At 43.5% G+C, this 26,775-nt stretch overlaps 1 protein-coding gene across 5 annotated transcripts in view; it reads left to right on the top strand.

The window, feature by feature from the left end:
- RALY (RALY heterogeneous nuclear ribonucleoprotein) overlaps positions 1 to 26,775 on the top strand; it is an 80,537-nt gene that overhangs the window by 27,040 nt on the left and 26,722 nt on the right. For 3 of the 5 annotated variants that reach the window (XM_068566139.1, XM_068566140.1, XM_068566143.1), the window contains exon 2: positions 10,287 to 10,369. The exons of 1 other annotated variant lie outside the window; for it this stretch is intronic. The gene's annotated coding sequence lies outside the window, so the exon portion shown is untranslated. Of the gene's footprint in view, positions 1 to 7,956; positions 8,072 to 10,286; positions 10,370 to 26,775 lie in introns of all 5 variants that reach the window. One more of the 5 variants, XM_068566141.1, reaches the window with a different exon arrangement.

The following is a 26,775-nucleotide window of genomic DNA, read 5'->3' as shown; positions in this document are numbered from 1 at the left end:
AATAGTGCTAGATTTCGATTTCTTCATCTGTGAAATATGAGGTCCTAGTGTTCTATACTAAACTGGTCTTTTATCCGCCAGACCTGAAATTCATTCTTAAGGCTAGTTCTGATCCCACCCTTGGTATCTACAGTCTTCACGTAACTGAGCTGAATCCCAACTAAAATTAACAGATTGTTTTTTTGCCTGACCATCTACTTGTGATTTAAATTTTGGGGTAAAATTGGCATTGTCTCAGATCCTGGCTTTCTGCCCCAGAACCCCAGTTCTGGGACTGAGTCCACTTCTGCAGAGCATTGTCATTGCTTTTTAAATACCTATTCAAAAACTGATATGTAAACTTGAAATTTGTAGTTCCAGTTTCCAGGTACATTGAGGACACCTCCAAATTTATTCTGTACTAGAGGAAGTCTGGATGATTTGGGAAGTGCCCTGATTGGGAGTAAGGAGACTGATTCTGGCCATGCCACTGCCTTCCTTCTGTGACTTTGGACAGATCCTCTCATTCTGGTCTTACCACTCCTTCTGTAAAATGGTGGGGCCTCTTCCAGCTCTGGTCTCATCAGGGACAAAAAGCCATCTTCTGTACAGTTCAGTTGTAGAGCACTGTCTGGCCCCAGCTTTGGTCTGTTGGTTACAGATTATAAAGCCTTGGATTCTCGCTTCCAGCTCAAGAGGGGGAAGGGGAACCATCCAACTGTCTCATTAGCATGGAGAAAAGAAAATAGTAATTACTTGTGCCTCCCTTGATGATTCCTGCGGGGTTGGTTTTTCAGGGAAGGAGAAGGGGGAAACTGGAGGCAGATTCAGCTGAGGAAGGAGAAATGCTGTTAGCTGCCCAGAAAAGGCAGAGGCAAGAATGATTGTCTTGCAGGTCTGTTGTATTCTGTGGACGTTCTTCCAGGCAGCCTAGAGACTGCCTGGATTGAGTTTCATCTATTTATGGCATGTATAGTGTTCTCATACGTGGACATGGATTGGGCTCAGGAGCCCTAATGTCACCTGTCATTAAGAAACCAGCTGCCCTCCAGGGCCTCTTTTTGCGATATGCTGGGCATCCTGACACCTGTCTTTGTTGGGGAGTAGAAGAGGGTTTTACTGAGCCATTTGTGACTTGGCTGCATTTTTATTATGTTGTGAGGTCATTTTTTTAACCCCCATGGCAACACAGCCAGTTGGTTTATTATGCCAGGGCATAGGCAACACACAATAGAGCCAGTCATAAGAGTCAAGGTCAGGGATTCTTGTGATTGGAAGGAGTCTAGAACTGCAGGACCATGGCGTTTGATCCAGGCTGGGAAAAGCAGGCCTCACGAAGATTGAAGCAGTTAGAGTTCTGAGGCCAAGAGGTTAGGGGGCAAGCTGGACAGAACTAAAACAGATTGGCAAGCGTGGCTCCTGGGACAAGGACTATTTGCTCTATGGCCAGTCTTGTACTCCCCACGGTCTATGGGCAGTTGTGCACCTTCAGGTGCTGACTATAGCAGAAATGGGTCTGAGACTACCTGCAGGTGAGCCCTGCCTGATTGAACCTGGAGCTGTTATGCTAAGATTATGTCCTGTGTCTGCTCACTCCTGCCTTGGTTGTCACCCCGGAGGCCTAGAGAACCTAGCTTGTATTTTCCTTCCCCTCTCCTGAGGAAGATATCACTTCAGAAACACCTCTTTCAGGGACTTCCCGGGTGGTCCAGTGGTAAAGAATCTGCCTTACAGTGCAGGGGACACGGGTTCAATCCCTGGACAGGGAACTAAGATCCCACATGCCGTGGGGCAACTAAGCCTGCGTGCCTCAACTACTGAGCTCACGCACCTCAACTAGAGAGCCCGCGTGCTCTGGAGCCCGCGCACCGCAATGAAAGATCCGGCATGCCACAAGTAAGACGCGACACAGCCAAAAAAAATAAAAAGAAAACGAAACACCTCTTTCAATCAGTCTTCCTGTATGCCCTGGAGATTGCTCTACTCTAAACACCAGAGGTTTTATAGGGATGTACTATTTTTTTTTAAAAATTTATTTATTTTTATTTATTTATTTTTGGCTGCGTTGGGTCTTTGTTGCTGCGCGCGGGCTTTCTCTAGTTGCAACAAGTGGGGGCTACACTTTGTTGTGGTGCGCAGGCTTCTCACTGCAGTGTCTTCTCTTGTTGCGGAGCACGGGCTCTAGGCGCGCGGGCTTCAGTAGTTGTGGCACATGGGCTCAGTAGTTGTGGCTCACGGGCTCCAGAGCACAGGCTCAGTACTTGTGGCGCACGGGCTTAGTTGCTCCGCGGCATGTGGGATCTTCCCGAACTAGGGCTCGAACCCGTGTCCCCTGCATTGGCAGGCGGATTCTTAACCACTGCGCCACCAGGGAAGTCCCAGGGATGTACTATTTTTTTTAAAAATTTGTTTTACAAATGTAGAAAATAATTTCTTCTGTCAAAATATCTTCTTAGCCCCCTGAAGCACTCCCTTTCTCTTGTCTTAGGTCTTTTGCTTGGTTCCCCACCCTACCCAAAGCCTTTGATATCCAGGCCCCAGTTCTTCTCTCAAATTTTTCTTGATTTACTTCCTGGCTTCTTTCCCCTACTCGCCAGCTGTAGATTCCTGGTTTCCATATACTCCTGTAAGAATCTGTTCCCTTTTTTTTTTTTTTTTAATTATTATTATTTTTTAATGGAATGCTCCAAAATAATAGTCTGGCCCAAGGGAAGGAGTGCTTGTCTTAAGAGTAAACTTCCAGTCATGTGGGCCATAGTAAAGTGCTTCCCAGAAATAGGGACAGTGTGCACACTCAGGACACAGTACATGCTGACTCTTGCAAAAGTGTTCATACATAGCATTGTATTCCCTCCCGGTATAAGGTGTTTTGATCAGGTATTTGAGTTCTGCCCTGGCACCTCTCATGGCTTTTTGCCTGTTTGTTACAACATTAGAACATCTTGTCCTTTAGGGTGTGGTATTCAGTTTGGCAAAAGGCCCTGTCTCCTCTTTTACTGCGACAAATGTGAGAGCCCCTTGGGAAGGCCTGGTAAGTCCAGTCTGCAACTCTGGAACTTGATGGTGCACTTGCATTTCACCCCTGCCCATCTTTTCCCCAGGCATACAAAACCAATAGTTGCTTCATTGAGTACAAAATGGGAGAAGTTGGTCCATTCCCTAGCACTTTATTATTGGAGCCTATTTTGGTATGTGGGGGGCTCCTTATTTTTGAGCATGAGAAAGTGCAAGGTATATATGTAGTAGAAAGAACACAGTTTTGCAGTCAGACCTTTTGAAATAAGTTCTTTTTCCCAGTTGTGTGGTTTTAGACAAATTACTTCTCTGAGGCTCAATTTCCTCCTGTAAGACGGGGATAATTCTATGGATTTCAAGAGGTTATTAGGAATAAATGAGAATAATTAAGGCTTTGGGTATTAATGGTACATAATAAGATAATAGCAAATGTACATTTCTTTCTTTTCTCCTAGGCCTTTTTTATTGCTTGATTCATCCTTTGTGGTATTTAAATGGAAAAACAATATCTATCGTTAAGTCACTTATGCCAGGCCCTGAGGTAAGGGCTTTCCCATGCTATTTAATTTATTTCTCCCAATAACACATTTATGAAGCAGGAACCTTTTAAAACAAATGTAGGAAACTGAGGCACAGAAGGTAAATACCTTGCCTAAGGTCACAAAGCTAGTAAGAGACAGAGCTGGGATTCAAACCCAGGTGTGTGATTCTAGAGCCTGAGCTCTTCACCACTAAATTGGTCATTCCTACTTTTTGTTACTTTCCCTGAGTAATACGTGACTTCTGCTGGTTCTTACCTTCTTTGTGCTTGGAACTGTTGGTATTTGCATACATGTAGCTCTTGAGCTTTTTCAGTCTAAGTTGGTGCTTTACTGTCTTCTGATGGAGGTACAGACAGTGACAGTCTTTGCCACAGCTCTTCCTAAGTCTTTTCACTCAGAGCAGATCTCTTCAAGTGAAAGGTGGTACAGCCCTCTTTTTATTTTATTTCATTTTTTAAAGAGACCATCCCCTCATTCTTTCTTTACCTTTATATCAAACTAAATAGATTTAAACAGTTAAACTGTTTCTTGACAATCTTGTTTGATCCATCAGAAAATCCTCCAGACTAGTAGATACTATCACCCTCATTTTACAGATATGGAAAAAAGGTCCAGGAAGGTGAAATGACCTGACAAGGTCACACAGTGCATTATAGGTAGAGCTGGAACTAGCCTTTAGGTTTTCTCTCAGCCCAGGGCTCTCTCTGTTGATTTAGTAAGAAAGAGAGATACCTGTATATAATATGTAGATCAGACCTAAAGAGGGTTGAGCTGTATTAGGACCCAGGATCTAGAGAGTCCTGAAGGGACCTTGCCTCCTCCATCCCATTTTTACCTTAGTGCATTCACACACATTTGAGAAATTAAGCAGAAAGGGAGAAACACTTTTCCCTTAGGAATCAACAAAGCTTTCCTGACAGGGAGCTTTGAGGATGGGTCCAGAGGGTATCAGTATCCCCTTATCTGTAAAGAAGGTTAGACTCCCAGGGCTTATTAGCCTGGAGCAACCTTTGTAGAAGGAGCAGAGGAATAGAGGAAGAACTTTCATGTCTTCTGATCTCTGCAGGCCTCAGCCTAAACCAGGTGAGCAAGGGTTAGGCTGGGGCAGGACGGTGGTGAGAACTGAGGATGGGAGCCCTGAGGAATTTCACTTTACCTCCAGCTGACAGATTTTGTCTGGGGTTTGGACAAGCAATTTCCCTTCATTTAAAATATATAAAGAGGAATTCCTACTACTGCTCTTAAAAAAAAAACAAAAACAATTTTGTTTCTGGAATCAGAAGGAAAAAGAAACCTTTCTCAAAGTCTAGGTGTCAGACATTTTAATCCTGCCCTGGCACCCCCTTCCTTTTTGTTTCCTTCCTTACCTTCTCTCCTTTCACCCCTTTCTTCTACCTCTCCTTTCTGTGTTAACCACCTAACTCCCTTTCTTATCCTTTTCTCTTCTCACCTCTTCCCTAACTCCTGAAAACAAGAATGGGAAAAGGGTACCTTCAGCTGAGAGACTAGTAGATAGTTGATATAGATATTGGGGCTGAGAGTCAGAACATGGAGCTTGAGATTTTGGACCTTACTTCTAGACCTTAGAAGAAAGGTTGATAGAGCTGGTGTTTTACTCACTCACAGGTTCCCTAAATACTTAGTGTCTCGTACGTGCCAGGCTGTGTCAGATACTTCAGCATTCTAGTTAATAAGACCCTAAACCTGCCGTTAGGTCACAGTCTTATGGGAAAGACATAGCAGCAGTAAACCTCCTCTTCGCTCCTCTCTTCTCTCCCCCACCCCCATTCAAATCATTGGATTTTTGAGGTAGAAAGAACTTCAGAGTTTACCTGGTCCCTTTTCATGTTGCTACATGATGAGTAAGGCAGACCATGAAGTAAGTAAGCAAGCACATTAGGCTTTGGAGTAAAGCAGACCTAGGTTCAAATCTTAGCTCTGCTACTTACCAGCTGTTTGACCTTGAATGACACACTTAGCCTCCTCCCCCATCTTCAGTTACCTTGGCTATAAAATGGGCATGCCATCACTTGCTTCACAGGTATTACAAGGGTTACCAGCATAACACCTAGCCCAGTGCCTGGTGCATAGTAGCCCATGTCTTCCTGTCACCCTGCATCAAGGCCTGGCCTAAGCCCTTGCTCTGATGAAGCTTCTGAGGCCACTTCTAGTCATACTGATTTCTTTCTTTTTTTAAAAAAAATTATTATTTATTTATTTTTGGCTGCATTGGTTCTTTGTTGCTGCGCACGGGCTTTCTCTAGTTGTGGCAAGCGGGGGCTACTCTTCGTTGCGGTGCGTAGGCTTCTCATTGTGGTGGCTTCTCTTGTTGTGGAGCACGGGCTCTAGGCACACAGGCTCAGTAGTTGTGGCACACGGGCTCAGTAGTTGTGGCTCATGGGCTCTAGAACGCAGGCTCAGTAGTTGTGGTGCACGGGCTTAGTTGCTCCACGGCATGTGGTATCTTCCCGGACCAGGGCTCAAACCCGTGTCTCCTGCATTGCCAGGCGGATTCTTAACCACTGCACCACCAGGGAAGCCCCAGACTGATTTCTTTTTCCACTTTTATAATACATAGCACTCTTGAAACTGTTAGGTCCTGCCTAATGTTCTTTTTTTTTCAGATTTTTAAAAAAATTGAAGTATAGTTGATTTACAATGTTGTGTTAGTTTCTGGTGTACAACAAAGTGATTCAGTTATATGTGTGTGTGTGTGCGCGTGTGCGTGCTTTTTCCTATTCTTTTCCAATATGGTTTATTACAGGATATTGAACATAGGTCCCTGTGCTATATAGTAGGACCTTGTTGTTTATTTTATATGTAGTTTGTATCTGCTAATCCTAAACTCCTAATTTATCCCTCTCCCACCCCCCTCCCTCTTTGGTAACCATAAGTTGTTTTCTGTGTCTCTGAGTCTGTTTCTATTTTGTAAATATTCATTTGTATCATATCTTAGATTCCACATATAAGTGATATCGTATGGTATTTGTCTTTCTCTTTCTGACTTATTTCATTTAGTATGATAGTTTACAGGTCCATCCATGTTGGTGCAAATGGCATTGTTTCATTCATTCATTCATTCATTCATTGGCTGCGTTGGGTTTCCTATGCTGGGCGTGGGCTTTCTCTAGTTGCGGTGAGTGGGGGCCACTCTTCATTGCGGTGCATGGGCTTCTCATTGCAGGGCTTCAGCAGTTGTGGCACACAGGTTCAGTAGTTGTGGCTCGTGGGCTCTAGAGCGCAGGCTAAGTAGTTGTGGCACACAGGCTTAGTTGCTCCGTGGCATGTAGGATCTTCCTGGACCAGGGCTTGAACCTGTGTCCTCTGCATTGGCAGGTGTACTCCCAACCACTGTGCCACCAGGGAAGCCCTGTTTCATTCTTTTTTATGGCTGATAATATTTCGTGTGTGTGTGTGTGTGTGTATGTATGTGTGTACACACCACATCTTTATCCATTCATCTGTTGGTGGACATTTAGGTTACTTCTATGTCTTGGGTATTATAAATAGTGCTGCTGTGAACATTGGGGTGCATGTATCTTTTCGAATAGAGCTTTCTCCAGATAATATGCCCAGGAGTGGGATTGCTGGATCATGTGGTAACTCTGTTTTTAGTTTTTAAAGGAACCTCCATACTGTTTTCCATAGTCTGCCTAATAGTCTTAGTCATCCTTTGTAGGAAGCTGACACAGTCCTACCAGGACTTTACTCCACAGTTCTTGCCAGGAGCCTAAGGATAAGATTTGTTCTCATTCATCCCTGCATCCTCTATAACCCCTAAACCAGAGTTGTGACCATGGCTAAGAAGGCCCAGGAATTGTTTTCGATTAATTGGGTAGAAGACTTGGGGTTTTGCAGCTGACAAAAAGAGCTGTTAAAGATTTGGCTGGGTCTCCCATCTCAACCCTTCCCCTTTCCTCTCCTATTGTCACATTGATTCTTACAAACTCCCTATATTGTAGGCTGGATGGGAATTGTATCCCCATTTTGTAGTTAAGGAATCTGAGGCTCAGATTAAAACTCAGATCTTTTGTTAAGAGATAGATCCAGAGTAAGATAAGAGTAGTAGGGGACTACACTGATGGCACAGTGGTTAAGAATCCGCCTGCCAATGCAGGGGACACGGGTTTGAGCCCTGGTCCAGGAAGATCCCACATGTTGCGGAGCAACTAAGCCGGTGCACCACAACTGCTGAGCCTGCGAGCCACACCTAAAGCCCGTGTGCCTAGAGCCTGTGCTCCGCAAGGAAGAGCAGGCCCCGCTCGCTGCAAATAGAGAAAGCCCCCGCGCAGCAGCAAAGACCCAATGCAGCCATAAATGAATGAATGAATGAATGAATAAATAAGTAAATGAATGTATGTATGTAGTAGGAATTGGAACAGAAATCTTAACTGACGAGGTTTTCCTTGTCTGGAAGCAGTAGGAATCTTTACAAGGAAGAACAACAGGGGATGTGTTCTGAAGCCTTAGTGGATGGTGACGCCAGAGCCAGATAGTAGTCACAGCCAGAGATGTTTCAAGAACATGACAGAGAGGTAAGAAAGGGTTCAGGATAACTTCATTGAATTGCTAGGCCTTGAAAATTAAGAAGGATTTGAATATGTACAAATGAAGAGAGGCATTCCAGGTGAGGCAACAACATGGATAAAAGTATGGGAGCTGGAAAGCCCACAGTAGAGGTAAGGTAGATGATGACCAGACCCATGGTATGAGAGTCTAGAGAGCAAGGCTGAGGTGATTGGGAGCCATGACATTTTTTTGAGCAGGGGAGTGGCATTAGGAACATTAGTCTGGCAGTGTGGGCTCAATAGATTGGAACAGGAAGGGTCGGGGGAGACTAGTGAAAGAGAGACCAGGGAAGAGGCTGCTGTAACAGCCTGTCCTTGTAATGTCAATAAATTCTAAGAATTATTCCAGCAGTGCAGGCAGGAGATAATGAGATCCTGAACCAAGAGGAAGTTGACACAGTAGGGAATTAAGAAGATGATTTGGATGTAGAGCTGTTAGAGACTGAAAACAAAAACAGAAACAAAAAAAACCCCTACAAGGACTTGGCAATTGTGGGAATGAGGGAAGAAGGGGTTGGAGAGCATGAGTGAACATTTTGGAGTCCAAATATGTACTTGGTGAGAGAGTAGCATTGACATATATACACTACCAAATGTAAATAGATAGCTAGTGGGAAGCAGCCGCATAGCACAGGGAGATCAGTTCGGTGCTTTGTGACCACCTAGAGGGGTGGGATAGGAAGGGTGGGAGGGAGGCGCAAGAGGGAGGGGATATGGGGGTATATGTATGCATATAGCTGATTCACCTTGTTATACAGCAGAAACCAACACAACATTGTAAAGCAATTATACTCCAATAAAGATGTTAAAAAATATATGTACTTCGGAGAATTGTTATACCATTTGGTGAAACATGGGGACTGGGAAATGGAAGATGAGTTCAGTTTGTTGACATGTTAATTGGAGGTGCTGATAGTCCTTTCCTCTTACCACCCACCCATTAGTGCCTCTGCCTTTGTGCTTTGACCCTGGCCTACAGGGATCCTTTAGTTCCTTGTGTTTGCTGCTTTGTTCCAGGCGTGGAGCCCCCCACAGATCCCTCTACCCAGGCCTTATAGCAACTGTCATTCCTTCTCTGAAATAAAATAGTACATGTAAGGTGCTTAGCCCAGTACCTAGTCTATTTCAAAGTGTGCATTAAATGTTAGTGGCTATTAAATGGCTATTGTTGTGGTTATCATCATAGCTTTGTGATCACAGTATCCTCTGGAACCACCTGGCTGAAGGACTCCGGAGTTATTCAACTGGTATTCAGTAAAAAGCTTGGACTGCAAGTAAATGGAGAGGATCTCAGACTTGGGTATAAATGGGGACTGTGAGCCATGTCAGCTAGGACTAGAGAATGCGTTTCCTGTGTTTTTTCTTCTGTTTTTGAGAAGTGGTATAGTGTGTGGTTAAGAAGGCAAGCCCTGGAGGTTGGACTTCCAGGGTTAAAGTCCCAGGTCTACCATCTATTAGCTGTGTGACTTGGGGCAAATTTACTTAACTTCTCTGTCTGTTTCCCCATTAGTAAAATGAGGAAATGTAATAACACACCAACCTTACAAGAGTTTGTAAAGATTAAATGAGTTAATACAAATAAAGGGTTTACAACAGTGCCTGGCACGTGCTACTGTTCTCCTTACCCCAGTCATTTCTACCCCACATTCCAAGTAATACATAGGAGTTTCTCTGTTTTCTCTCTACCCCACATTCCAAGTAATATATAGGAGTTTCTCTGTCCCTTACCCAACAGAGGAGGAGGTGAGCAGAGAAACCTGAAATCAATCTCAGAGTGCTTGAAAGTTTGTCCCAGCTGGGTTCCAGGTTACTGAAGCCTGGAGGAACCTCATTCTTCCCATCACTGTATTCTATGTTGACTTTCTTGTTCTTTAGCATGACAAGCTTACTCTTGCCTACTTACCCCCTTACTTTATTCAGGTCTCTGTCTAGCAGTTGCTGCTTGGAGAAGTCTTCCTTGACCGATTTATCTAAAACAGACCTCATTCTCACTCCTTGTCATTCTTTCTTTCCTGACTCTGCTTATTTTTCTTTATAGCACAACCTGAAACTATATATTTAATTATTACCCTATCTTTTGCTAGGATGCAAGACATGTAAGGGCAGGAACTTTGCATGCCTTCATTGACCTAAGTTCATGCCTGTTCTGAGCAAGACCCTGACTGATTTCTCTCTGTTATAGGTGAGCCCTCTTCCCTGAGACAGTTGGTGCTGACCCTGTAACGCAAAAGAGGAAATTGCTGGCTGAGCTCAGCCTTGGTACTGGTGAGTGAGGGTGCCGAGGTAAACTCTGGGCAAACTTGGGCCAAGATACAAGGTAACTAGTTTGGGGCTTATTTTTACCCTTAGGACAGATAACTTACAGATAATTACTCTCCTACTCCATGCCTAAGAGACTGTTATAGGCAGTCTTTTGTACTGGGAGGAGAATTGAACTTGCTTTCCTGGAGCTGCCATGAGACAGGCTGGGATCATTTGCCATGAATAAAGCAAAGTATGCTCAATTCCTTCTGGCTTCTGCCAGCTGCTTTCTGCTGGGGGGTATTCTGGACCTGGCAGCTAAACCCCTTCTCCCATAAGCTCTCTTAACGTGACTTCATAGCCCTTAGAGACTTTTCCTGATTTCAGTCTTGATTGTGACCTACCAAGCCCAGAGTCAGCTTCAGAAAATCCTGTGGTTTTATCAGTCCTGCAGAATGTGATCATCAGTGGAGGTGAGGACGGAGTGATTAGAGTGGGGCTGTGTGAAGAGGGAAGTCCAGGGAATCTTAGAAGGAAGACTGCAGATGGTGAAACAGGAAAGGAAATCAACATATTAAGAACCAATAGTGTTATGGATCCCATTTAAACTAGACAAAACCCCATCTTATAGATGAGAGAATTGAGACTCAGGAAACTGAAGTAACTTGCCCAGGTTTACACCTGGGAATCCGTAAAGCTGATATTAGAACCCAGGTCAGTCTAACTGTGAATACCATTGTTCTCTCTGCCTTGGCAGGCTTTCCTTGGAATGCTAATCTCCCTGGAATCATGATTTTTCTTATAAAGTTCAAGAAAACAGACCTCCTTAGGGATTCAGGAAGGAGGTCTAGTTATTTGAAGGGCCCAGCAGGGCAGGCAAGAGTTGGGGGTCCTTTCTGAGCAATGGCATTTTTAGTGAGGGGGAAAGGAAGAACCTTCAAGCAGGCGGAGGCCAAGGCTAAATATGGCTGGAAGGAGAAGAAAACATCTGTAACACGTGGGATTCCATAAGCACTTGGGCCAGCACAGATGGGGACCTGGAGAGCTGAGTTGCAGTTGGAAAACCTGGGTTTTTATCTTCTCGCTCAGTATTTGCCCTTGGATAATCTCCATTTCCCTATTTGTAAATTGGAGTGCCTCACTGCACCCACACGTCTATTTTGTGTGCATCAACCATACAGGATATTGTAGACAATCAAATGGGAGATGCAAGTTGGAAAGCTTTGTGAACTGTAGAACAGCATGACTGAAATGAGAGAAGGTGAGAAGAAAGTGTTATAAGTATCCTTGGCATCTCAGTCCCTGACCTATTTGCCACCCCACTCCCCAACGGTAAAAGGGAAGGTTTTGCCTTGGAAATTTACACTGTAACTTTTCTCCCATGCCCTTCTCCTCCTCTCCTTCTGCAGGCCCTACCGGAAGTTCAGTCTTTCCACAAGTTCAGTCTTTCCAGGGCACAGAGACAAAACCAGGCAGCATTGGCAGCCATGATTTGCAGCATGTGGGCTGCAGAGTGCAGGTTTAGATGCACTCACACAGCCTGGCTCCAAGGCCACTGCCAGTACAGATATTATAGTTGGTTTCAAGAGTCCATCCCCAGCATGTTAGAACAGGAGGGCTATTCCTCTTCTGGCCCTAGGTTCCCTGCCTTCCCCCAACCCCCACCCTCCAGCTGCTAGTGAAAAAGGCACTTGTACGGCAGCCTCATATCTTATCAGAGGCCATGGGCATTCCAGTTTTCCCACCGTTTCTCTCTCTCTTGGCCAGTGATACAGGTCACTCTCTTCACACTCTGTATGTAACAAGGGGCATTCTGTTCTTCCCTCTGCCTGCCTGAGGATGCACAGAGGGATCTGTCCTCCAACCTGATGCTCCTGGAATCCACACTGGCCAACCTTCCCTCCTATTCTGAATCTCTGGACTCTTCCTGTCCTCTCTTTCTGTATTGGTTAATCTAATGTTCTATAGCTTCTGGCCTTTACATGGCCTGGGCATCAAGCTTGGCTTTTATTGTTTTCGTGACAACTGCCCTGTGAAGAAGTTCCACTACTGACTATTTTAAAATGTGAACGATTCTATGTAAAATATTGTATAATATACTGATATCCATATAGTATCTTATTTGTCTAACATCCTCAATTTTCCAGAGTGCAACTGAAAAACAAGAAGGTAACAAAGCATTGTCATCCTTAAGACCTTGCACAGCACTAATTTATTCCTGTTTTTACGTGTTGTTGTAACAAGCTTAGCAATCTGGTTTCTAAACCTCCATAAGATTAAGAGCGGTGTATAAAAAGGGGAGGAGGAGCTGCTATATTAGCAGCAGCTAGAGGTGAGAGCTGAAAGCTAACAGTAAGGGAGAGGTAAAAGAAGAATGATAAGAAAGAGAAGTTAAAATGGGTATGAAGGTCATACTTCAGGGACAACAGCCCTATAGACATCTATGCATTTCACTAAGGTGGAGCTAGGTAATTTTTAAGGTAGTTCTAGGTTCTTCTTGAGGGACAGAGGTATCAGAGAATGTTTAATTATTTGTAGTATCTACTATATTATCAGGTGCTATATTGAATGCTCTACATAAATTGATTTCATTTTCATAACAGCTTGGGAGGTAGGTGGTGATATTCTCATTTTATAAATTACGGAGACTTAGAGAGGGATACACAGGCAGTGACTGGAAGACCTAAGGTTAGAACTTAGAAGAATCTGGCTTTAGAGAACCAAGTTTTTTCTATTCTACACCGGCTCTTTCTCCATGACCTAAAACCCTGGTCCTTCTCAGACTCTTGGGACAGTGGTTCCCACCCTCCCAACCCCGCCTTTATTCATTCTCCTATATATGAATATCTTTTTAAAGACGTCCATTCATTCAGTGTGTATTTATTGAGTGTCCACCATGTGCCAGGCACAGTTTTAAGTGTTTGAAACGTAGCAGTGAAGAAAATAGTTTTCTCTCTTGTATCCTAAATTCTAGTGGAGGATAAACAAATGAATACATAGGAATAAAAATAAAGCAAGGTAAGGGAATAGGGAGGGACTGTGTGATGAAAGAAGGCTTCTGTGAGAAAATAAACTGTTCAGAAATATGCACGAGCTGAAGTAGTATGAGTTATGTGTATATCTTGGGGAATAACATTCCAGGCATAGAGTTCAGCAAGTTCAGAAGCCCTAAAACAGGAGCATGCTTAGTGTCTTGAGGAACAAAAGGAGGTCAGTGTAGCTAGAGAGGAAGTGAGCAATAGGGAGAGTGGATTATGGAGAAGAAGTCACAAGGGTAGACAGGGACTCAGATCATGTAGGGCTTTATTCGGAGTGAAATAGGAAGCCACTGGAGAGTTTTGAGTAGAGGAATGACATAATCTTACGTCCATAAAATCGCTCTGCGTGACTCTACCGGCTAGGACCTCCGGTACAATGTTGAACAGAATTGGTGAAAGCAGACACTCTTACCTTGTTCCCAATTTTAAGGAGAAAGTATTCAGTCTTTCACCATTAAGTATGATGTTAGCTGTAGGGTTTTTTGGTAGACTTCTTTTATCAGGCCAAGTAAGTTCTCTTCTATTTCTAGTTTACTCAGAGGTTTTATTATGGATGGATGTTGGATTTTGTTTGTGTAGTTTTTATCCTTTATTCTACTAACATGGCACTATGTTACTGATTTTTGGATTTTAAACCAACCTCATTCCTAGAATAAATCCCACTTGGTTATAGTGTATAATCCTTTTTGTATGGTGTTGGTTTTGGTTTACTAATATTTTGTTGAAGAGTTTTGCCTGTATTCATGAGGCATGTTTGTGTCCCACTGGAGCAGCAAGCCTGACAGAAGAGTGACTGACAGCTCCTAGAGGGCAGTTTTAAGGCCGTTGACTGTGGCAGAGAGGTAGGGATCTGAGCCTAAGAATAAGGCCAAGAGATCAAAAACCCAAGCTGGGAAACCATAAATCAGGAAACCAAGGTCCATCAGCAAGTTTGATACCAGAATCATAAGATGAGTAGGACATGAATAAAGGGGACTTATGACCTAATGGGGCAGATGCAGAAAAAAGCCCCAAAACTATCCTACAAAAGATCACGTTAACACAAAAGCAGAAATTGCTGCTTTTGAGTTATCTGTCATTTTGTATTAGGAGTCTCTACTGGTCTCCCGTACCTTCGTCTCCCTCCCCATCTCCTCAGTTAGCATAATATATCAAGAGTTAGTGTACTTAAGTGCATAGGGCAAGAGACAAAGTTATCTACAGGATAACTTGTCTTTAGGAAGATTAATTAACTCCATCTTTCTCACCATTGTATATATTCTTAAAAACCTCAGGCTATATGCTGCTGGGGAAAGAGAGGAAACTTTAAAGCCAAAGATTTGAATCCTTGCTGTGACATTCATTTCCTTTGTGACTAACCTCTCCAAGCTGTAGTTTCCTCCTCTGCAAAATGGGAACAATAATGCCTATACAGTTATTGTGATGCTAATAGGAGATGATGAAAAAATGCCTGGCCTGGATTGGTGTTCAGCCACTAGTGGTTGAAATAAATTCTGATACCCTGTGTTCAGTGTCAGATTGTAGTAGAAGGTGAGTATTGTGGCCCAGGCTCTTTAAGCCTGTTCTACTAACTCAACCTTGGGAAAGCATTTAATATCTCTGGGCCTCAGTTTCCTCAGCTCCAAAAAGAGGGAATGAAGTAGAAAGTTGTTCTATAGTTGCTGGTATGTCTCTTCCAGTTCTGTGCCTCCAAAGGCACTTGGTCTGTCGTTCAAAGGAAAAAAAGAGGAGGGGGCCAAAAGAGAAGACTCAGATTCAGTCCTGCTTAATGCTGCAGCAGAGACAGAAAGAAAGAGCCATTACCTACAACGAGAAGTGTTTGGGAGTCGGCTGCAGGGGCAGTGACCTGCCTGTCACTCAGCATTTGGAAAAAAAATATCAGTGAGGAAATCAGAATGGCCTGGAATGTTGGAGACTGAGTAGATAACGAGTATGAGAGAGTCCATGAGGCATAGAACCCAGTTTGTGCTCTGTCACCCACTTTCTGGGTTTTCCCAGTCAAGCTGTTTCTCTTTTTGCAGCCTCCATGTCCCCATCTGTAAAATGAATTAGGCAATGTATTCTCCAGGGGCCTCTTCAGGGCTTCCTAAAATTTCATTGTCCGCTCTCCTCTGGCTCTCAAGTTGGCTTGTACTCAGCTTTTGCCCTTGGTGTTGAGGATTTCATTTATAGGAGAAGGCTTCTTAACTAGCAGGTTAGCACTACAGTATATATTTAGAATGCTCTTGAAACCACAGTTTCAGGCTGCTAAGAATCATAAAATTTTCAAGTCCAGAAATGCCTTGGTCCACCTGGTTTCACCCCATCAGTTAACACTGAGAGATGATGCAATAGAGTGGAAAGACTACTGGCTTTAACAGCAGACCTGGAATTCAGATGCCAGCCTGTATTAGCTTAATTTCTCTGAGCCATAGAAAATGAGGATAGTGATAAGAGAGTAGGCATGTAAAGAATTGTTATTATTTGGAGGAGAAAGAAAAAACTGAGGCCTGAGAGATGATGTCGCCTGCTCAGAGTCACGCTCAGACCAGAACCTAGGTCTCTTGTGTCTCAGTCCAGGGTTTTCTCCTCTGGAGTCAAGGTCAGCTGTACCCATACGTAGGTAGTAGCAAAGATTGGAACTGAAAGCATGTCAGCTTTCTTAACATCTCTGCCAACAGTCTTGTCAATTCCCCTGTGGCGTGTGTCAATAACACAGCCCGTACTTGTTTTAGAAACAAGCTCTTCATAAGCACTCCTGTTTGATTTGCTTTGGCTGGTACAGGATCCAGATGCTCTTAGAATAGCACAACAGGCTCTCCAAATCAGCCCATTCCCATTCTGAGCCACTCACGGCTCTGATCTGCTCACTGGGGTTCATCCCCTAGTCCTCCCTACCTGTCATATGAATCACGTTCAGTCATCTTTTGTTATTTGCCCTTTCCCTGTTGGTGGAAGTCACATTTATCAAGTGCCTACTATGTGCCAGGTATTGTCATAGGTGTTTTAAGTTAAAATTATCTTCGTTAATCTTTGTAACTCATTAAGTTATTAATAGCTCCAGAGGAAAAAGCTGAGGCTCAGTGAAGTAAATGAATTTGCCAGAGGTCATATACTTAGCCTGTGAAAGAGCTGGGTTTTGAACTCAGGTCCTCCTGCTTCCGTAGACCCCATGCATTTAGTATAGTAAGCTCTTTCCTGAGTATCATACTGCCTCTGGCCTCTGCCCTTCCAGGAGGGTAGAGTGTTCAAGAGTGCCCAGGAAGGGGTATGCAGTGGCTTTAGTATAATGGGAATATCTCCATGCCTTCAGTGCATTTTCCCATGAGTTTCTTCTGCTCTCCTGCCTCAAACCAACTTCTCTAGGATCCACGTGTGTGGCCCAGAGGTCCAGTCACTAAGCGAGCGGCCAGGTTTCCATTTTCAACATGGAACTTGGACTCTCTAGTAAGAAGTGCACTTGTCATTTTCAAAGTTGAATGAGGGGAATATTCCAAGCAATAAGCCCCTTGTATGCCCAACTCTGAAATGTAAGGAAGGAAGAGAGAGGGTCTACACATCTCAAGTGGAATGAGCCTCCTTCAGGGACCTGGCAGGAGAGGAGAATAATATGAAAGATTTAAGAATAAGATTGCTCTAATAGGTCTTCAAATCTGTAATCATTTTTCAGTTTACAAAGCACCTTACTTGTACAGATTTTAGTTTAAGGAAACTGAAGGCATCTGCCTTTATGTGGCAGAGTCAGGGGCTAGAGTCCAACTCCTTAGTCTTGATAAGGCCAGTGAATCTAAGCCCTCCCTGAAAGGGTTCTGTCCCTGGCCTTGGGTTCGACTCAATCTTCATTTGCAAAAGGGGCAGGCCTTTAGTCTCTGCCCTTTTCTGAGCCCTCCTCTGCCCACTTGTCCCCTTCCTCAGCCCTTCCTACTCAACTGCTAGGGCCTTTTTAATGAGACCCTCTTCTAATGATACGTTTTTAAGTATAGGGTAAGAGGAGATATTTTTGGCTCTGTATTGTCCTCAGGATCATTTGCCATAAAATGATGGAATTTTAGGATGTCAGAGTGGGAAGAGATCTTAACTAACAGTTGTCAAGTTTATGGAGGAGCCCTTTATTTAAACATATAATTAAACATCTCAAACAGAGCTGCTCTGTTAGAAGTGGCAGTGGTGGGCCCAGAGTCCACCAGTCCAGCCTCCCCCTTACCCTCATCAAAGACAGGCTCTGAGGCATCTGCCTTAAACCTGCAGAGTTGCCAGGAACACAGTTTATAAAACAACACTGACCTAGGTCAACTTACCCGTTTTATAATTGTGAAATTGAGGCCCAGCAAGGGGCAGTAAGTAATAGGCCCAAGGTCACACAATGAATTAGTGGCAGGTCTGACTCTCAGCTTTGTGCCCTTTCTGCTACACTGAGCTTTATGTCATTTCATAAGTGACCACCTGTTTCACTTCACTAACATCCTGTGCCTGGATATCAGGCTTCTTTTGCCTCCTGGCATCTGGTTCCTGTGAGGTAGGTAGGCAGGCCTGTGGATGTGTGTGCTATGTCAGGGCATAATTCTCATCCATGTGGTGAGCATGTGTCAAGTTTTGTTTAACTCAGTGTGGGAACCAGCAGAAAGAGAATAGCTGAGAAACTGGATTTATGTTCTTAGTGGAAAAAGGATTGCTGAAATGAGATTGCTAAATTAGATCCAAAATTGATTAATGTCCTAATGAAAATGTAACATTTCATGTTATCTTTTCTACTTCTCAGTTTGCTATATGTTAACCTCTAACTTTGCAGAGTTTTAAAATATTTGGGCCCCAACTGTTGTGAACAGTAAGTCAAACAAAATTCCATTCTCCAAGAGTATCAGATGACTCTCAGATACATACTAAAAAAAATGTCCTAACATGACTTTAAAAGTTCACACAGTTGTCTTTTTCCCTTACTTCCAGTTTTTGGATAATTTTCCTTAACAAAGCACTGCTGAAAATCATCAGAGTCTCTGGTAGTAAAGCTGGCTAGAGCTCTCCCAAGTCAGGAGGGCATCTTTCTGCTCAGGGCACAGACCCGACTTCTTTGCTGAAGCTTCTGCAGGTAGCAGCTATTAGCAGGACCTTGAGCTGTCTCCTACAGCCCTACTCACTGGCGTGGAGCTTGGCCTTTGCGAATCCTAGACTTGCTTCTTCCCCTTCACCTAGTCATGGAGGCTTTTTCCCTGCTCTGGTTACCCTCAGGGCCATCTTGGATGCAAAGAGATCCCAAAGTTCCACCTGGAGCAAGTTTGTTTTGAGCAGAGTTTTACTCAGGTAAAGTAGGCAACTGCTTTCATTATGTGGTTTTGTCTCTGAAATGTTTTGCCCATCTTCTTATCCCCAATGCTACCATCCAAGGCCAGATATTAATCCTCTCTCACTGAGACTTTTTCATTGTCAACTAGCCTGTCTCCCCATCTCCAGTCTTTGCCCCTGAAATATAACCTCCTTTTTCTCTCCATAGGTTTTAAGATACAGATCTTATTCCTATCACTTTCCTGCTCATAAAACCTCTAGAATAAAATCCAGTGTCCTTAGCATGACATTCAAGGCTCTGCAAATACTATTTCTCCTCTTTCTTTCCAGCTTCTTCTCCAGTCCCATAGGAGTTCATATTAGTGAGTAGAAGTATGAGGGAAACCAACTTTTGGTTGGATGAACTATCTGATCAAGTCTGCCAGTGAAGGTTAAGAAGTGTTATTAGTTGTGGTACCATGTTAACATCCAATATGATAAACATTTGTGCCAGGCACAGAGATAGGTCCTTAGGGATAAGGAGAAGGCAAACACATGGTCAAGGCCTTTGGAGCCCATAGCTGATCAAGGAGAAGAGGTAGATAAAGTAAGTAGGTGGCAGTGATGATCACTATAATGGAAGCATGTGGAGTGCTTTGGGAACTTGGAGGAGGGGGGGATACTAACTGCCTGAGAGATGAAGGAAGGCTTCAGAAAAGAGCTGATATTTGAGTTAGACTTCAAAGATGAGACATTTGACAGTCGTGAAAGATGAAGTATTTGGCAGTTGAGAAGGGGAGTCTGTAGCTTCCAAGCAAAGAGACCAGTGAGGGCAAAGGCACAGAAGCTTACATGTGTGTCTCAGAGAAGAGTAAACAGTCCATTGTAGCCAGAGCATAGGATTTCAGGAATGGAGTGTGGTTAGGGTTAAAGTTATCAAAGTAAGTTGGGGCTAAACTGCGTAAGGCCTCATTTTCCAGGTTAAGGAAATGCTGTGTTTCACATCTAGTATACGATAATAATTCTTGAATTAAGTGGTATATATTTGTCTATTTGTGCACGTGTGTACTTGTGTGTTAGGATGTCATTGTTACACTTGGAGGTGATTTTTGAAGACCCTCTGAGGCAAAGCAAATATCAAAAATCGGAGCCAAAAGGACAGGTTAAACCTAAGTTCACCCAGGCTTGAACTTTGAACTTCTGAGATTTTCACCAGTTCCATAAGCCCATAAGTTAATCATAGCATGCCAGAATTGGAAGGGACCTTAGGGATCCATTCAACGAATGCCTGATACTATTCTTGTAGCTGAGATATGATAGTGAACAAAACAAAGACTGCCTTCATGGAACTTGTTTCAGTGGGGGAGACAGAAAACGAGTAAATCATTAATTATTAGATTATTTCATATGTGTTATGAAGAAAGATACGCAGGCTAGGCCCCAAGATAAGAGCATGTTTGTAGAGAAACTAGGAGGCAGACAGTGTGGTTGGAACAGCACCGAAGAGAAAGAAGCAGGGTTAAGGTTGGAGAGGGGACAGCTGAGGCCAGAACATATAGGACCCTGCATTTGGCCAATGGGAAAATGAGGCTAATATCCAGGGCCACATAGCAAGTTAGTAGGAAGGCCAGGATTGGTAACTATCCTGGTTCAGCCTCCCTTCCCTTGCCTGCCTGCTGGCTTCTGGCTTTTATCCAAGATTAACTTGGATCCCATTTAATTCCTTTATTCTCCTCTCCCTCACTTAGCTCTCTTTCTCTATCCCTGTACCCAAGGTTCCTGTCATACCATTACTCTGTTTCATTTCAAGCTTCTCTGCTTAATCACAGCATTAGCATTTCCCAGACTCACATTTGTACACATGACCTGGTAATAGAGTGATTCCTGGAAGGTCAAAGTTAGAGAGGTCCCTGGACATCTTTTAGTTTGATTCTCTGGTATTAGAAACCCAGAGAGGACGAGTGACTTGCCCAAGGCCACTTAACTAGTTAGTGGTAGAACTTGATTTCCTTTGCCTCCCAGTCTCTGGCTCTTCAGTTTTGGCATGCTACCTCTCTTTCTTTAGTGTCCAGCAAAAGGGAGTCAAGTTGTGATACACATAGTTGGCAAGAGCAGCTAGCATTCAATGACCCTCTGCCATCTGCCCCTTAGCTTTTTATTTTGTCTTTGTCATGTGAGTTTACTGTTTTATTCTGGCCAATGTCTTTGAACTACCACTCTTTGCAAAGACAGTAGTATGTTGCTAAATTTCGCATCCTAGTTCACGCTATCCCCCCTACTTAACCGGCAGCCTGCTCTTAACCTCCAGTCTACATCCAGGCTTGTCTTTTAAGCCCAGCCCGTATTATCTTGAGAGAAGCAATGTAGAAAGAGCATAGCGTTTGGAGTTGGATATATCTGGATTTGAATCCCAGCTTTGGCATGTACTGGGACAAAGTAATCTTGGATAAGTTAGTTGACTTCTGAGAGCAGTTTTCTCATCTGTAAAATAGGGATGTTAATACCTGCTTGATGGGATCATTGGAAAGATTATTTAAAGTGTTATAGGGGTATACCTCAGCATTCTGTAAAGAGAAACTTAGTAATTCTTCCTCAAAAGCCCATCCTGAATGCCCTCTCCCTTTTTCCTAATCATCTAATAGCCAACACTTCTTGGGTGGGTTTCTGTGTGCCAGACACTGTGCTAAGTGCTTTTAAAAAGTATTTATTGGGAAATTCTTTGGCGATCCAGCAGTTAGGACTCTGAGCTTTCACTGCCGAGGACCTGGGTTCAATCACTGGTTGGGGAACTAAGATCCTGCAAGCTGTGAGGTGCAGCGCCCTCCCCACCCAAAAAAAGTATTTATTACTACATGTGAATCTATAATTATCTCAAAATTAAAAGTTTAAAAAAAATTTAAACCACTGATCTCATTTTTTCTGTATTTATTATTCTTGCTCTTGGTAGACAGATGCCAGGTTAGGATTCAATATATGCCTGTGTTCCGGTTCTTGCTATTTTCTAGTTCTGTAAATTTGGACAAACCTCTTGACCTCACTCTTAAGTGTTTTTCCCACCAGAGTCCTAAAATTCCATTTCATAACCATTTGGAAACCTGACTTGCTTACCTTCTCACCTTGGAATTTGCCTCTATTGATGACATTGCAGTGGCAACTGGGCTGGCCCTGTGTGACTTGGAGAGGACAGTATGGGAGGCAAGAGAACTAGGCACCTGAGAGCTATTAGATCAAGGATTAGCAACTCGTCATAAATCAAAAGATTTCTGGGGTAGGAGTCTGGGGGTAATGTCAATGGTGACTCTATTTGGATTATGTTCTCGGGGTGAGATTGCCAACTTCATTGAATGGAAGGACCAGCAATGCATAGGCACTCTAGCTTGTGCCTGGGCAAAAGACAGCGTGTTGGTGGCAAGTGTCCAACATGGCCACAGCGGCCCACAGGCCATCTCTGCTATTCAGGACATCAGCCGCTGGCCCTGCCAGCCCTGGGGCAAGGTTGCTGTGGTTTCATAGAAAGAGCCCAGTCTTTGGAATTGCAAGTTCCGATTGTGAGTTCAAATCCCTGTCTACCAACTGCTGGTTGTGTTCTTCAGCTAGTTCCTCAACTAGTTCCTTAGTTCCTGAAAATTCTTACTTTATCTCTCAGAGCCACAGTTTCTCTGTCTGTGAAATAGTGCTGTTGAGGGAGTTCCCTGGTGGCCTAGTGGTTAGGATTCCAGGCTTTCACTGCCGCGGCCTGGGTTCAATCCCTGGTTGGGGAACTGAGAGCCCATCCTGCAAGCCTCGCCGTGCGGCCGAAAAAAAAAATAGTGCTGTTGATACCTACTTCGGGGGTTGTTGGGAGGATTCAAAATACCTTAGGCAAATAGGTGTCACACAATACCTGATACTTAGTTGGGTGAATGGCAAGTTGATCTGCTGCTGTTAGCTCTTTGAAGACCAGTATCCTTGGGAGGTGCCATTCAAGTCAGGGCTGCTTTGATTCTCTTACCACCTCCCCACTCACCCCCAGAAACACCCTAGACCCCTCCTTTCCTTCCTCAAGTTCAGACCCCAGAAGTATTGTCTGTCTCACCAGGTGGCATATCTGAGTAAGCAAGATTGTTACATAGCAGACATACAGGACCAGGGAAAGTAGCTCAGGCAGCAGCTGATGAACAAAAGGCTTCTCTCTGTTCCCAATAAATTGGTCCTTGGGGATCCTAGCTTTGAAATTCTAATTGACACAGGAAGGAAAAGATTCATTAGGCTCTGGTCTCATTAAAGTGTTCTGCTGCTCACCTACGATTTATTCTTGGCACTTCATCAGGAGAAATTAAGTAAACCAACAGGCTGGGAGGCTGCTGACAGCATAGTTCAGTGTACCTGGTGCTGCTCGTGGGGTGAGGATATTGGGCCTCCCATACTCTGGAGCACACAACTGGCTTCAGAAGTTCCTCACCCTTAGGACTTAGCATGAGTCTAAGTCTCATATATTGTCAGTGCTTTTGAGTTCATTCATAGGTGATAGCTCATTTATGGATGGTCCAGGAAGAACTGGGGCTTGCCCAAGATCACTGAGCACAGCAGTGGTGGAGCTAGAATTAGAAACAGTCAGCCCTTCTGACTTCCAGGCCAAGAATCTCCTTTGGATTTCTAGATCCACTATTTCAGTCATTCAACCATCAACAGATACTTTTGACACATGCTGTGTGCTAGGATTCTATGATAAAACAGACATGGGGGTGGTTGGAGAGGGAATACCTGACCCAGTATTAGGGGAGATTAGAAAGGCCTCCAAGTCTGACGGGTGAATAGGAATTAGCTCAGCAAAGAAGCATATGAGGAGTGTTCAAGGCTGAGGGATCAGCACCTACAAAGGCTTAGAGACTCTCTCCAGTAATGGAAAGTCTTGCTAGGGTGGAGGAATTGAGGAAGAGATAAGTTATGATGAGTCAGTCTATGAGGTTTGGGCCACTTCCTGTTATAAGAACTCTATACCTGGGATTAGGAGTCCTGGGTGTTCTAGATTTGTTTCTACTGCCAGTATTTCTTTAGCATCTTTCTGGTGTGCCAGTGCTGGGCATTGAGGTACAAAAATGCATAAAATGTATGTAGCTCTGTCCCCCAGAGATCTGTTAGTTTAATGAGGCTAACAAACTAATAAATAACTCCTATAACAAATAAAAGGAATAATTACCTTTGATGGAGGAAGTCAGAGTTGAGCTGTGTGTCACCATCAGTATTTTCTCTGGGCTTCGATTATCTCACCTGTCAATTTAGTGATAACCACTGTCCTGTGTAGCTCATGAGCTGATGGGAAGACAGCTCTGTAATGACTGATGTTTGTGTGGCATTTTGTGGGTTACAAAACACTCTTTCATCATTAATTAATTGAATCTTAACTATAATCTCATGACTTAGGAAATCTTCCACCAATTTACAGATGTGGAAACTAAGGCTGAGAGAGGTTGAGGCTTGTTTATGGTTTTACAGCTTTTGATTAACAAAAGCTAGGATTAGAAATCCAAATCTTTTGCTCTCTTTTGCATTACAGTGAATCTGAACAAACTTTGAAAAGTAGAAAGATGGCAGGCTTTCTGTTCCATACTTGAGTGGCACATTTCCCTCTCCCTTCAATAGAAATGCAAAGAATGACTTCAGTGTGAGAAAAGCAGACTTAAGTTGCCTGGGGAGAAAGAAAAGGAGCTTATTTCAAGTCTTCCCCAGACTGGGCTCTGAACTTTTAAGACCATGTGTCCCAATGCTCTGTCAGCTCCCACTATTCCATCTCATGCCATTTACAGAGTAAATGTCTCAACTATTATGTCACTGGCTACAAATAGCAACTTGTGGGGTAGACAGAGCCTGCTTTACAGGTGGGTAAACTGAGGTCCACAGAAGTTAAGTAATTTGCCCAGATTCACTGAATTATTCATGCCAGAATGAGAACTGGAATCCAGGGCTCCTGACACCACAGGTGCTCTTATGTCATAGAAGAATGCTCCTTTGATTCATTCAGTTCACACAATTCTTGAATATACCCCATGAGCCAGAGACTTTGTTTTACAAGAGAACCTCTGGTTAGGCTCAAACTATGTTGGTGCAGTGCCTTCCTTTCTAAGAGGAGGGACTTTGCTATTTATTTATCTGTCCCTGACCAGGGCCTGGTTCCAAGAATGCTTTGCTATTGTTTTTGGCCTTACTCTGTCAGAAGCTGAAGGGAGCAGATGGCCACAGCAGTGTGGATCATGAGGGTGTGATCCCAGGCTGGGCTAGAGAATGAGTTGAGAGCCCTACTCATCTACTACTGTTTCGACGGTCAGGGCCCTGCCAAGGTGTTTTCCATCCCAGAACAAATTGAAGCTGGCCAACCCTGCCCCCTCCTACTCCCATACACAACGTACTTATTGATCTTCTGGATAGATTTCATACAAAGGCTTCTATGATCTGCTGTCCCAAATGACCCTTTGGACCTATTTCCCAGGCATGTTGCACTATTTAAAGAGTCTCCTATATCTACAGGCCTCCCAACACTCCCACCCTCACTGCTGTTGTTACTTCTGACTCCTTAAGCAGATTGGCTGCTTAGTGTGACTGTGACAATTAGCCTAAAGAGTACTCAATACTGAGAAGTTGACATGTTCTCTGTTTATCCAAAGTTCTAAATGGAAAGTTTAAGGAACACTATTCTGGAGCGGGGCAGGGAGGTGGGGTGACTGGGATAAGGACAGTTGACTTCATGGGAAGCCTACAAGAACCTCAAGTACCTTAAAAAGTCATGAAAGGAAATAACAACATTTGTTCACAATATTTCAAGTGCCCCTTATATTCATATCTTTATATATTACAGAGCCCTTTCATACCTATTATTGCCTTTGAGTCTCAGAGCAACTCTTTGAGGGCAGCAGTGGCAAGGATTACTATTCCCACTTGACAGTTGAGACCAGGGAGGGTTAGGGAAGAAGGTTAGTGATCGATCTTCTGGTAATTATGGTGGCAGAGCCCCAAACAGAACCAAGAATTGGGAGACAGGTAGTCCTAGGTTTGAAATCTGGTGCTCATCATATTCTAGCTGAATGACCTTGGGCAAGTTACTTAGCCTCTTCAAGCCTCAGTTTTCTTCTCTGTAATAAAAGGATAACCATCTCTTACGGTTGTCTAAGCATTAAATAATATAATGCATGGACAAATGCGAGCACAGTATGGAACAAGTATTAGGAGCTTAGTAACTGCAGGTTTCCCATCTTAGTGTTTTAAGTGTCTTGTATTTTGAGTCTTTAAGAATTAGTACTCTCACCCTCAGAATGGGCGAAAATATTTGCAAACGAAGCAACTGACAAAGGATTAACCTCCAAAATTTACAAGCAGCTCATGCAGCTCAATATCAAAAAAACCAACAACCCAATCCAAAAATGGGCAGAAGACCTAAATAGACATTTCTCCAAAGAAGATATACAGATGGCCAACAAACACATGAAAGGATGCTCAACATCACTAATCATTAGAGAAATGCAAATCAATACTACAATGAGGTGTCACCTCACACCGGTCAGAATGGCCATCATCAAAAAATCTACAAACGGTAAATGCTGGAGAGGGTGTGGAGAAAAGGGAACCCTCTTGCCCTGTTGGTGGGGATGTAAATTGATACAGCCACCATGGAAACGGTATGGAGGTTCCTTAGACAACTAAAAACAGAATTACCATACGACCCAGCAATCCCACTACTGGGCATATACCCTGAGAAAACCATAATTCAAAGAGTCATGTACCACAATGTTCATTGCAGCTCTATTTACAATAGCCAGGACATGGAAGCAACCTAAGTGTCCATCGACAGATGAATGGATGAAGGAGACGTGGCACATATATACAATGGAATATTACACAGCCATAAAAAGAAACGAAATTGAGTTATTTGTAGTGAGGCGGATGGACCTAGAGTCTGTCATACAGAGTGAAGTAAGTCAGAAAGAGAAAAACAAGTACCGTATGCTAACACATATATATGGAATCTGAAAAAAAAATGGTTCTGAAGAGCCTAGGGGCAGGGCAGGAATAAAGACGCAGATGTAGAGAATGGACATGAGGACGCGGGGAAGGGGAAGGGTAAGCTGGGACGAAGTGAGAGAGTGGCATGGACATATATACACTACCAAATGTAAAATAGAT

This window comes from Eschrichtius robustus, chromosome 16, assembly GCF_028021215.1.
Source record: "Eschrichtius robustus isolate mEscRob2 chromosome 16, mEscRob2.pri, whole genome shotgun sequence".
Taxonomy (NCBI): Eukaryota; Metazoa; Chordata; class Mammalia; order Artiodactyla; family Eschrichtiidae; genus Eschrichtius; species Eschrichtius robustus.
The sequence above is the reverse complement of the archived record's forward strand: the minus strand, read 5'-3'. Positions and strand labels throughout refer to the sequence as shown.